Below are 14,657 nucleotides of genomic sequence, written 5' to 3'. Positions count from 1 at the left end.
TTGTAATAACCTATAATGGAAAAGAATTTGAAAAAATATATATCACTTTGTTGTACACCTGAAACTAACAATATTGCCAATTAACTATACTTCAATTAAAAAAAAAACAAATCTTTCCCTGAGGAAACTGGCAATCTAGTTGAGAAGATAAAGAATTCAAATCTGGAGAATACATGTTCAATATTAATATGCTAATTGTTTGATTAAATGGTTAAAAAACATCTTAATAATGAACTAGAAAACTTAATCTGAATTCTCAACAAACAATAAATAGGACAGTAGAAAAAGATCACAGATTTGCAAAGAGAAGTAGTGTGGATGTGGTTAGGAGTGGTTATGAAAGGCTTCATGGAAGACTGAAGAACTATGAAAGGATAAGTGGGATTTATATACCTTGGGTACAGAGGCAGAGCTTTCAGGACAATTCAGGCAGCAAAATCTTCAAAATAGTATTTGTTTTGAAAATGCTGCTGTGTAAACTGTTGGAACAATTACTTAGTTACTCTTTCGTCTCACTGAAATATTAATGGCACTCATCTTTACAATATCTGTCAAGTGGAATCCTCACTTTTCTTAAGATAATAGGCAAGCTATGTCATTGACAGAGTGAGTTATGCTTCTTTAGTTAGAAGGGAAAAACAAACCCCAAAACTGGGCTGATTTCTCTAAATTGGATCACTAGTGTCTTTAAGTAATGACTGGATCACATGATTAGTCATGATCTTTTATATTTATCCCTTTGAAAGTTTTAGAATTATATCCATTTGACAAAAGCAGAAAAACATTCTGTAGTACTAAAAATAGATTTATTTTTTCTTAAAAACTATAGCTCAAAGATCAGTAAGAGAATTTATTTAACAAGTTGGAAATGTTAAAATAAAAAACAATATATACTTATGGGTCTATATTACTCTACATTTTAATAGTCCTTCATGTGAATAGAATCGAATGCTGTACTACAAAATAGCTAAACAATACTGAAAGCTTCTTTAGTACTCATTAACAAGAGATAGTATCATTCTGGTTAATTGCTTAGACACTAGGGCTTTGCCACTAACTAGGCATGAAAAACTAGCCAAGTTTTGCAACTTGGTGTTTTAATTTCATTTTCTTTTTTCTTTCTTTCTTTTTTTGGAGGGACTGTTTCTTTATTTCAAAAAGACACATCAGTTTTCAGTATCCAAAACAGTTACACTATTGTTTTTTCTTTCTCTCAATCAGACCCCAAAGAGACCATGCCAAAGCAAAGTACATTTTAAGCCAATTAAGCTGCAGGATGCACACTTAACAGACCTCCCTGAAACCTCACCAAAAAGTGGAGTTTACATAGGGAAAGAGACCTTAAAAGATCAGCACACTGACAGCCCACAGACTGTAGAGAGCTCTCACATCCAGATGGGGTGACCAATGTGCCCCAATCCCAAAGAAGCAAAGGTTTAAAATAATGTAAAATTTAAAGAGAGGGCAGACAGCAGAAGCAAGAAAAACTACAATCCTGCAGCCTGTGGAAAGAAAACCACATTCACAGAAAGATAGACAGAACTAAAATGCAGAGGACTACATACCAGATGAAGGAACAAGGTAAAACCTCAGAAAAAACAACTAAATGAAATGAAGATAGGCAACCTTCCAGAAAAAGAATTCAGAATAATGATAGTGAAGATGATACAATACTTTGGAAAAAGAATGGAGGCAAAGATTGAGAAGATGCAAGAAATGTTTAACAAAGACATAGAAGTATTAAAGAACAAGAAAACAAAGATGAACAATACAATAACTGAAATGAAAAATACAACAGAAGGAATCAAGAGTAGAATAACTGAGACAGAAGAATTGGATAAGTGACCTAGAAGACAGAATGGTAGGATTCACTGCCACAGAATAGAATAAAGAAAAAAGAATAAAAAGAAATGAAGACAGACTAAGAGACCTCTGAAAAAACATAAAAAACACCAATATTTGTATTATAGGGGTCCCAGAAAGAGAAGAGAGAGTAAAAGGACCAAGAAAATATTTGAAGAGATTATAATCGAAAACTTCCCTAACATGGGAAAGGAAATAGCCACCCAAGCCCAGGAAGCACAGAGAGGCCAGACAGGATAAACTCAAGAAGAAACATGCCAAGACACATAGAAATCAAATTGACAAAAATTAAAGACAAAGAAAAATTATTAAAAGCAACAAGGGAAAAACGAGAAATAAAATACAAGGGAAATCCCATAAGGGTAACAGCTGATTTCTCAGCAGAAATTCTACAAGACAGGAGGGAGTGTCACAATATATTTAAAGTGATGAAAGGGAAGAACCTACAGCCAAGATTACTCTACCTGGAAAGGATCTCATTCAGATTTGACAGAGAAATCAAAAGCTTTACAGAAAAGCAAAAGCTAAGAGAATTCAGCACCACCAAACCAGCTCTACAACAAATGCTAAAGGATCTTCTCTAAGCGGGAAACACAAGAGAAGAAAAGAACCTGCAAAAACAAACCCAAAACAATTAAGAAAATGGTAATAGGAACATACATATTGACAATTACCTTAAATGTGAATGGAGTACATGCTCCAACCAAAAGACACAGGCTCACTAAATGTATACAAAAACAAGATGCATAAATATGCTGTCTACAAGAGACCCATTTCAGATCTAGGAACACATACAGATTGAAAGTGAGGGGATGAAAAAAGATATTCCATGCAGATGGAAATCAAAAGAAAGCTGGAGTAGCAATACTCATATCAGATAAAATAGACTTTAAAATAAAGAATGTTACAAGAGAAAAAGAAGGACACTACATAATGATCAAGCGGTCAATCCAATAAGAAGACATAACAATTATAAATATATATGGACCCAACAAAAGAGTACCACAGTACATAAGGCAAATGCTAACAGCTATAAAAGAGGAAATTGACAGTAACACAATAATAGTGGGGGACTTTAACACATCACTCACACCAATGGACAGATCATCAAGAAAGAAAATTAATAAGGAAACACAAGCTTTAAGTGACACAAAAGACCAGATAGATTTAATTGATATTTATGGTACATTCCATCTGAAAGCTGCAGAATACACTTTCTTCTCAAGTGCACACGGAACATTCTCCAGGATAGATCATATCTTAGGTCACAAATCAAACCTCGGTAAATTTAGGAAAATTGAAATCATATCAAGCATCTTTTCCAACCACAACGTTATGAGACTAGAAGTAAATTACAGGGAAAAAAAACGTAAAAAATTCAAACACATGGAGACTAAACAATACTTTACTAAATAACCAAGAGATCTCTGCAGAAATCAAAGAGGAAATAAAAATATAACTAGAGACATATGACAATGAAAACACAACGATCCAAAATCTATGGGATGCAGCAAAAGCAGTTCTAAGAGGGAAGTTTATAGCAATTCAATCTTACCTCAAGAAACAATAAAAATCTTAAACAAACAATCTAACCTTACACCTAAAGGAGCTAGAAAAAGGAGAACAAACAATACGCAAATTTAGTAGAAAAGAAATCATAAAGATCAGAGCAGAAACAAATAAAATAGAAACAAAGAAAACAATAGCAAAGATCAACAAAACTAAAAGCTGATTCTCTGAGAATATAAACAGAATTGTTAAACCTTTAGCCAGACTCATCAAGAAAAAGAGGGAGAGGACTCAAATCAATAAAATTAGAAATGAAAAAGGAGAAGTTACAACAGACATCACAGAAATACAAAGCATCATAATTGACTACTACAAGCAAATCTATGCCAATAAAATGGAAAAACTGGTAGAAATGGACAAATTCTTAGAAAGGTATAACCTTCCAAGTCTTAACTAGGAAGAAATAGAAAATATGAGCAGGCTAATTACAAGTAATGAAATTGAAACTGTGATTAAAAATCTCCTAACAAACAAAAGTCCAGGACCAGATGCTTCACAGAGGAATTCTATCAAATATTTAGAGATGAGCTAACACCCATCCTTCTCAAACTCTTGCAAAAAATTGCAAAGGATGGAAGACTCCCAAACTCATTCTACAAGGCCACCATCACCCTGATACCAAAACCAGACAAAGGTACTACAAAAAAAGAAAATTACAGACCAATATCACTGATGAATATAGATGCAAAAATCCTCAACAAAATACTACCAAACAGAATCCAACAACATATTAAAAGGATCATACACCATGATCAAGTGGGGTTTAACCCCAGGATGCAAGAATTCTTCAATATACGCAAATCAATGTGTTACACTATATTGAAAAACTGAAGAATAAAAAACATACAATCATCTCAATAGATGCAGAAAAAGCTTTTGACAAAATTCAACACCCATTTATGATAAAAACTCTCTAGCTATGGAAATAGAGGTAACCTACCTCAACATAATATAGGCCATATATGACAAACCCACAGCAAACATCATTCTCAATGGTGAAAAACTGAAATCATTTCCTCTAAGATCAGGAATAAGACAAGGATGTCCACTCTCACCACTATTATTCAACATAGTTTTGGAAGACCTAGCCATGGCAATCAGAGAAGAAAAATAAATAAAAAGAATACAAATTGGAAAAGAAGAAGTAAAACTGTCATTGTTTGTAGAGGACATGATACTGTACGTAAAGAATCCTAAAGATGCTACCAGAAAACTACCAGAGCTAATCAATGAATTTAGCAAAGTTGCCAGATACAAAATTAATGCACAGAAATTTCTTGCATTCCTATACAATAACAATGAAAGATCAGAAAGAGAAATGAAGGAAACAATCCCATTCACCATTGCAACAAAAAGTATAAAATACCTAGGAATAAACCTACTTAAGTTGGTAAAAGACCTGTAGTCAGAAAACTTTAAGACACTGATGAAAGAAATCAAAGATGACACAAAAAGATGGGGAGATATACCATGTTCTTAGATTGGAAGAATCAATATTGTGAAAATGACTATAATACCCAAAGCAATCTACAGATTCAGTGCAATACCTATCAAATTACCACAGGCATTTTTTACATAACTAGAAAAAACAATCTTAAAATTTGTATGGAGACACAAAAGACCCTGAATAGCGAAAGCAATATTGACTGAAAAGAACGTAGCTGGAGGAATCAGGTGCCCTGATTTCAGACTATACTACAAAGTTACAGTAATGAAGACAATATGGTACTGGCACAAAAACAGAAATATAGATCAATGGAACAGGATAAAAAGCTCAGAGATAAACCCACACACAGATGGTCAACTAATCTATGACAAAGGAGGCAAGGATATACAATGGAGAAAAGACAGTCTCTTCAATAAGTGCTGCTGGGAAAACTGGACAGTTCCATGTAAATGAATGAAATTAGAACACTCCCTAACACCATACACAAAAATAAACTCAAAATAGATTAAAGCCCTAAAAGTGGAGCAGTGGTTGAGAGTCCACCTGCCGATGCAGGGGACATGGATTCATGCCCCAGTCCGGGAAGATCCCACATGCCATGAAGCAGCTAGGCCTGTGAGCCATGGCCGCTGAACCTGTGTGTCCAGAGCCTGTGCTCCACAATGGGAGAGGCCACAACAGTGAGAGGCCTGCATACCGCCAAAAAAAAAAAAAAAGCCCTAAAAGTAAGACCTGACACTATAAAACTCTTAGAGGAAAACATAGGAAGAATTCTCTTTGATATAAATTACAGCAAGATCTTTTTTGACCCACCTCCTAGAGAAATGGAAATAAAAACAAAAATAAACAAATGGAACCTAATGAAATTTAAAAGCTTTGCACAGCAAAGGAAACTATAAACAAGACAAAAAGAAACACTCAGAATGAAAGAAAATATTTACAAATGAACCAATGGACAAAGGATTAACCTTCAAAATATATAAACAGCTCATGCAGCTCAATATTAAAAAAAAAAATCAAAAAATGGGTAGAATACCTAAATAGACATTTCTCAAAAGAAGATATACAGATGGGCAAGAGGCACATGAAAAGCTGTTCAACATCAGTAATCATTAGAGAAATGCAAATCAAAGCTACAATGAGGTGTCATCTCACAACTGTCACAATGGCCATCATCAGAAAATCTACAAACAACAAATGCTTGAGAGGATGTGGAGAAAAGGGATCCCTCTTGCACTGTTGGTGGCAATGCAAATTGATACAGCCACTGTGGAGAACAGTATGGAGGTTCCTTTAAAAACTAAAAATAGGATTACCATATGACCCAGCAATCACACTAGTGGGCATATACATTCAGAAAACTATAATTCTGAAAGACACATGCACCCCAATGTTCATTGAAGCACTACTTACAATAGCCAGGTCATGGAAGTAACCTAAATGTCCATCAACAGATGAATAGGTAAAGAAGATGTGGTACATATATACAATGGAATATTACCCAACTCTAAAAAGGAATGAAATTGTGTCATTTGTAGAGATGAGGATGTACCTAAAGACTGTCATACAGAGTGAAGTAAGTCGGAAAGAGAAAATCAAATATCATATATTAACGTATATATGTGGAATCTGGAAAAAATGGTACAGATTAACCTGTTTGCAAGGCAGAAATAGAGACACAGATGTAGTGTACAAGCATAGGGACACCAAGAGGGGAAAGGTGGTGGTGGTGGTTGGATGAATTGGGATATTGGGATTGACATATATACATTAATATGTATAAAGTAGATAACTAATAGGAACCTGCTATATTACGAAAAATAAAAAAATATATAAAATTTTAAATGTTTTGTACATAAGTTATTCAAGATTTCTCCAGCACTAACTGATACAAAGCACAATTAGATCACAATTTTAAAGACAGCAGCTTCAGACCTAGAAAAGGGTGATGAATTTCATATGGCTAACTCAGTGGCAAAACAATTTTCTTTTCTTTCTTTGAGGGAGGCAGGAGAATAAGTAAGTGGTCACCTCAACATAAGGCGCACATGATCCATTCTGTGAGGGGTTGGGAATGGGGTAGTAATGGGATTTGGTCTCAGACAGACATCTCGCCATCGTAAATTGTTTGGTCCATTCTGATGAAAAAAATCAAAATAAGTTGCCCAAAGATACTGTAAAGCTGAAAACCTAAAGAGCACTTTTTTTTTTTTTTTTTTTTGGCTAGCTTCTCCTGGAATCACCTTTCTGGTTTGGCAGATACTTTATACAGAGCAATGAGGTTTCTCAAAAAGACAAATATGAGGAAGAGGTAAAGATTCTTACTACTAAACTCAAGGAGGCAGAGACCCGTGCTAGTTTGCTGAGAGATCAGTCGCCAAGCTGGAAGACAGTTGATGATTTGGAAGATAAACTGAAACGCACCAAAGAGGAACACCTCCGTACACAAAGGATGAATGGTCAGACTTGTGCTTGACCCGAATGAGATGTAGAGCGCCCCAGTCCTGCCCTGGTACTGCTCCTCCCTCTACCTGAGGCCAGCCTGCCCAAAGCTGATCTTTAAACTGAAGACTGATCTTTAAATGGAAGGCTGCTTTCTCCTTTCACCACCTCTCCCACCCCCACCGTGTGTCCTTTTTACCAAACTGTCTCTGCCTCTCCCCAGAGATTCCAGTTGGGCTAGAGGATGAGCACTTTTGGGAACAACGTTGAAGGGAATGTGAGCAAAATACAAAGTGTCTTTAAAATCATGTTGTGATGTTCAGTTTTCGTAATTACCTTTTTCGTTGTTCATGTAGCAGCCATTTGTAAAACATCCAGATAATTCCATAGTTCTGAAGCATCAGTTTAATCCCCTTCTCACTTTTGGAAGGTAACATTTTTATTTATTTTTTTATTGGAGTATAATTGCTTTACAATGTTGTGTTAGTTTCTGCTGTACAATGAAGTGAATCAGCTATATGTATACCTATATCCCCTCCCTCTTGGGCCTCTCTCCCACCTCCCCCCCATCCCACCCTACTAAGTCATCACAGAGCACCAAGCTGAGCTTCCTGTGCTTTATGGCATGTTCCCACTAGCTATCTATTTTACACATGGTAGTCTATATATGTCAATCCTTATCTCCCAGTTTGTCCCACACTCCCCTTCCTCCCGCTGCGTCCACATGTCTATTCTCTACGTCTACATCTCTATTCCTGCCCTGAAAATAGGTTCATCTGTACCATTTTTCTAGATTCCACATATATGTGTTAATATATAATATTTGTTTTTCTTTTTCTGGCTTACTTCACTTTGTATGACAGACTCTAGGTCCATCCACATCTCTGCAAATGACCCAGTTTCATTCCTTTTTATGGCTGAGTAATATTCCATTGTATATATGTACCACATCTTCTTTACCTATTCATCTGTTGATGGGCATTTGGGTTGCTTCCATGACCTGGCTATTGTAAGTAGTGCTGCAGTGAACATTGGGGTGCATGTGCCTTTCAGAATTATAGTTTTCTGAGGGTATATGCCTACTAGTGGGATTGCTGGGTCAAATGGTAATTCTATTTTTAGTTTTTTAAGGAACCTCCATACTGTTCTCCACAGTGGCTGTATCAATTTACATTGCCACCAACAGTGCAAGAGGGTTCCTTTTTCCCCACACCCTCTCAAGCATTTGTTGTTTGTAGATTTTCTGATGATGGCCATTCTGAGCGGTGTGAAGTGTTACCTCATTGTAGTTTTGATTTGTATTTTGCTAATAATTACTGATGTTGAGCAGCTTTTCATGTGCCTCTTGGCCATCTGTATGTCTTCTTTGGAGAAATGGTTATTTAGATCTTCTGGCCATTTTTTGATTGGGTTGTTTGTTTTTTTGATATTGAGCTGCAGGAGCTGTTTGTATATATTGCAGATTAATCCCTTGTCAGTTGTTTCATTTGCAAATATTTTCTCCCATTCTGAGGGTTGTCTTTTTGTCTTGTTTATAGTTTCCTTTGCTGTGCAAAAGCTTTTAATCTTCATTAGGTCCCATTTGTTTATTTTTGCTTTTATTTCCATTTCTCTAGGAGGTGGGTCAAAAAGGTTCTTGCTGTGCTTTATGTCATGGAGTGTTTTTTTCCTATGTTTTCCTCTAAGAGATTTTTAGTGCCTGTCCTTACATTTAGGTCTTTAATCCATTTGGAGTTTATGTTTGTGTATGGTGTTAGGGAGTGTTCTAATTTCATTCTTTTACATGTAGCTGTCCAGTTTTCCCAGCACCATTATTGAAGAGGCTGTTTTAGCTTAATGCATATTGCCCTCTCAATAGAGAAGGGAAAAAGGCATGGGCCTACCTTATTGAGAACCAAACAGCCCAAAGAAAGACTCCATTTGGGGGTTTTAATTTCTTGATATCTAAAATTAGGATAATGATTGTACTTACTTCATTGTGTTGTTTTTGACAATTAAGTAGCCCATGATGTACAAAACATTTAGAATAATGACCAGTGCATGAGATCTCAATAAAGGTTTGTTATTACTATTTTTACATTTTATCATTTATTCAGAGATTTGTACATACTAAGCATATGACTGGCTTTTTTTAAAAATTGAAGTATAGTTGATTTATACTGTTTTGTTAGTTTCAGGTGTGCAGCAAAGTGCTTCAGTTCATATATATATATATTATATATACATATATATATATATATTCTTTTTCAGATTCTTTTCCATTATAGGTTATTACAAGATATTTTTATGAGTATTATTATAATTATCTGTTATATGGAAGAAACTATTTTAGGCATTTTCAGTGACATAAACTCATTTGCCCAAGTAACTGAAATGTTACTTTGCAGAAAAAAAAAAAAACTATTGACTTGAGAAAATTTTTTAAAGTTATAGTAAAACAAAGATATTAAATTTTACAATTTTCATTATCACTACTGTCATGATCATGATGATCATAACGGCCACTTAATTGTCAGTATCTTTGTCATTATTATAATCATTATTACCATGGTAGCAGTGGTATCAACTGAATCTTTCCATTTTACTAGATTTAACATATATTAACTCATTTAGATTTTCCACAATCAGTATTGATGGTTAAAGACATTTATTTAATAAATGGAGAAGCCAGGATCTTAACTCAGAGATTTTGAGATTTTGTTCCAGATCTCATACTCTTAAAATTAAAAGAGGGCTATCCTGGTGGCGCAGTGGTTGAGAGTCCGTCTGCCGATGCAGGGGACGTGGGTTTGGGCCCCGGTCCGGGAAGGTCCCACATGTCGCAGAGCGGCTAGGCCCATGAGCCATGGCCACTGAGCCTGCGTGTCCGGAGCCTGTACTCTGCAATGGGAGAGGCCACAGCGGGGAGAGGCCCGCGTACTGCAAAAAAAAAATTAAAAGAATTATATATACATATGAATATATTTATGTATGTATAAATTTTACATCTTAAAAAAGAGAATGCCGTTCTGTTTAAATAATGTCACTTATAAGGGGAAATTTGTAATATATTTAATATATAAGTCAATTTGATAAATCTATAAAAATTCACAGCCTAAGATAAAATGGGTAATGGGTCTTAAGATAGAAGTGCCAAGAGAGAAATACACATTATTAATAAGCTAAAAGTTCAATATCATTCAAAAAGTAGAAGTCTTTTGCCTGTGTGGTAGAAACACAAAAGGTTTACTTCCTTCAGTATACAGTTTGTCTCAGTTTCTTGAGCTGTGAAAATAATCAAAATATTCCAGTTTACAAAGATATATACAGATTTTGGGATACAAGCTTTTATCTGGGCACTAGAAGTTTGTTAAGAGTAGTGATTGAATACTGATTATGTATCATAATTTTATTATAATGAAAATGAGGAGTTGTTAAAGGATCAGGTGACAATCAATATTTTAAGAAGTCTAATTTCTGGGCTTCCCCGGTGGCGCAGTGGTTGAGAGTCCACCTGCCGATGCAGGGGACACAGGTTCGTGCCCTGGTCCAGGAAGATCCCACATGCCGCGGAGCGGCTGGGCCAGTGAGCCATGGCCACTGAGCCTGCGCATCCGGAGCCTGTGCTCTGCAATGGGAGAGGCCACAGCAGTGAGAGGTCTGCGTAACACACACACACACACAAAAAAAAGTCTAATTTCAAAGTGGTGAGCTGAATGAAATAAAGGCTGATTTCAGGAGAGAAGAGATCTTATAATGCCCATGGTATTAATTATTGAGGATCTGAGTCACTAAAATGGCAATGGAAAATTGGAAGCAGGGGATATTTCTAAGGAAGAATAAGCAAGCTCAGTTCTAGTAGTTAGTAAATTAAATATGGTACTGTATGGAACCAAGTGAAATTTCTCACACTTTTAAGTAGGGCTCTTTGTGAAGTGCCTCTCATAAATCACCATGGTCAACCTCTGTCATTGGAATATCAAAGTCCAATTTGACAACACATGAAGAGTGAGAATTACATTAACCATCTGACATTACCATTATACTACACTAATGACAATTTGTTAATCTGTATTTATAGACAGAACTTTTGAGAGGATACATTTAATCTCTCTTAACATCACAGTCTCTTAGTGCTGAGAAATCTGAGTGGGAAAATACAGTGTAATTAAAACTTGCCAGATAAACACAGAATCTAAGCAAGGGGGTTAATTACATAATTTGAATATTTACTGACAAGAAGCTAAGTTAGAGTGACAATTCCATCTGTAAAGTTATCTTTACACTCAGACCAGTATATCTTTGTGCCAGGAGAATCCTCCTTTGGGGGGAAAATACTTTTAGGAGAGGCAATGCTAACAGGTCTCTGTAAGTACTCTTATTCTTTACTTCCATTTTTGTAAAAATCACACACACCACTTCTGCTGATTGACACGACTTTATATTTCCTAGTATATTGTTAACATTTTACAAATAAGGTCATTTGGCATGTGTGTTACTTGTGGATATTTAATGTGGTTTTCCACTTCTTGTGATCTGTTTTGAGCTGACTTATTTTCCTCCTCAGGAGACAGTAATGGAAGCTTACCTATTGAATTACCATGGGAATTAAATGAGTTAATATATGTAAAATGTGTAAAAGAAGGTCTGGCAAGTGGTAAGCACTGTATAAGTATTTGCTATTCTACTATTATTATCATTTTATTCTATTTTTCTTAAATCTTCATGGATGTTTTACTATGAAACAATAGTACTGGCAGATCCAAGGTTGCACTCCTTGTTGACAAAGAGAATGATTCCATCACTCAAAGAATGCATAGAAATTATGGTCAGATTGATATTTGACTTCCAGCTGTGCTTCTTACTAAATGTGAGTACCTGAACAAAGTATTTAACCTCTCTGAATCTTATGTACCTGAGAATGTGGTCATCACTTGCCAATGTTCTTTTGAGGATTTACTGCCTATATACTAGCTACTTGCCCATTTCTGGAAATAGTAATTATTTTTTTTTACTTTGATATTATTTATTAAATGTGAGACTTTCAAAATAAATAAAAGTGCTTACAAGTATGAACCACTGATTATGAACTGTGTATATTTCAATGGTACTAATTAACAAATTCAAGGTAAGTTGAGAATGATACCCATAATAAGTACTTTAAGCAACTTCTCTCTTTTACAAGGAAGACATAATATAGTAGACATGATAGTAAGTTTTCCTTAATTAAAGTTCCATATATAGAGAATTTTTCTAAGATTCAGCAAAAATGAGGCATAGGTGCCTTAGCCCAGCCAGTCCAAGCAGGTTATCCCTTTTGGATTCTTTGAATTGTGACCCAGAGTGACCTAGAAAGTTAATAGTATGTCTTGGTTGGGCATCTATGTAATTATAGACTCGGGAGCTGTCCACATCATGATGGGTCTTTTAAAATCAGAAAGAAAGGAGCAGAAAATAGAGTCAGTCTACAGGAAGGGGAAAAAAGGAGTGAGAAATAAGCTTTTTCATGGTATATTTTCTTTTGTTTTTTTTAATTGACTTATAGGTGATTAAGTATATTATATTAGTTTCAAGTATACAATAGTGATTCAATATTTTTATACATTATATTCCATTTAAAGTCATTACTCATTAATGGCTATATTTCCCTGTTCTGAACAATTATCTTTGTTGCTTATTTATTTCATACATAGCAGTTTGTATCTCTTAATACCTTACCCCTAGCTTGCCCCTCCCTCAGTTCCTCTCCCCACTGGTAACCACTAGTATGTTCTCCGAGTGTTTCATTGATTTTTTCTATTGTTTTTTTGATCTCTATTTTATTTATTTCCTCTCTGATCTCTATTATTGCCTTCCTTCTGCTGACTTTGGACTTAGTTTGTTCTTCTTTTTCTAATTCTTGTAGGTGGAAGGTTAGGTTGTTTATCTGAGGGTTGTTTTTGTTGTTTTTTTTTTTGTGAGGCAGGCCTGTATCACTATAAACTTCCCTCTTAGAACTGTTTTTGCTGCATCTGGTAGATTTTGGAAAGTTGTGTTTTCATTTTCATTTCTCTTGAGGCTGATTTCAACTTTGATTTCATTATTCTCACATTGGATTTTTAGTGGCACATTGTTTAGTATCCACGTGTTTGTGCTTTTGCCATTTTCCTCCCTGTAATTGATTTCTAGTTTCATACTACTGTGGTCAGAAAAAAATGTTTAATATAATTTCTATCCTCTTAAATTTGTTGAGACTTGTTTTGTGGCATGTGATCTATCCAGTAGAATGTTCTATTTACACTTGAAAATAATGTGTATTCTACTGTTTTGGGATTGAGTATCCTGTAGGTTATCTATTAACACCAACTGGTCTATTGTGTCATTTGAAACCACTGTTGCCTTATTGAATTTCTGTCTGGATGATCTGTTCATAGATGTAAGTGGGTTGTTAAAGTCCCCTATTATTATTGTATTATTGTCAGTTACTCCCTTTATCTCTGTTAATATTTGCTTTATATATTTAGGTGCTCCTGTATTGGATGCATATATGGTAATCAGTGTAATACCTTCTTCTTATATTCATACCTTTATTATTATGTAATGCCCTCATTTGTCTTTTGTTATAGACATTGTTTTAAAGTATATTTTGTCTCATATGAGTATTGCTATCCCTGTTTTCTTGTTGTTTCCATTTTCATGAAATATCTTTTTCCACTCTCTCACTTTCAGTCTTTATGTCCTTTAGCTCTGAAGTGAGTATCTTGTAAGCAGCATATAGATGGGTCTTATTTTTTATTGTCTGTCACACTATGTCTTTTAATTGGAACATTTAGTCCATTGACATTTAATTATTGATAGGTATGTATTTATTGCAATTTTATTGCTTCTTTCCTGTTTTTTTATGATTCTTCTCTGATCTTTTCTACTTCTTTTAGTTTCTTCCCTTGTGGTTTCATAATTTTCTTTAGTGATATGCTTGTGTTACTTTCTCTCTAGCTTTTGTGTATCTATTATAGGTTTTTGACTTGTGGTTACCATGGTGTTCATGTGTGTTGACCTATAGCTGTATCTACTTGTTTTAAAGTCTTTTAAGATCAAACACATTCTAAAAGATCTATATATTTTACTCCCCACTTGCACATTTTGTGTTTTCAATGTTATATTTTACATCTTCATATTTATCTCTTTACTGCTTACTGTACTTATATTTGATTTTACATTTTTTTGTCTTTTAATCTTTTTACTAGTTTATTTAAGAGGTTGGTCCTCCGCCTTTACTATACATTTGCCTTTACTATTGGAATTTGTTCTTTCCTATAGATACTTACTTACTTCTTGTTATAGCCTCTTCCACTTAGAGATGACTTGAACATTTCCT

The sequence above is a fragment of the Stenella coeruleoalba genome (genome assembly GCF_951394435.1).
Source record: "Stenella coeruleoalba genome assembly, chromosome: 13".
NCBI lineage: Eukaryota > Metazoa > Chordata > Mammalia > Artiodactyla > Delphinidae > Stenella > Stenella coeruleoalba.
The sequence above is the reverse complement of the archived record's forward strand: the minus strand, read 5'-3'. Positions refer to the sequence as shown.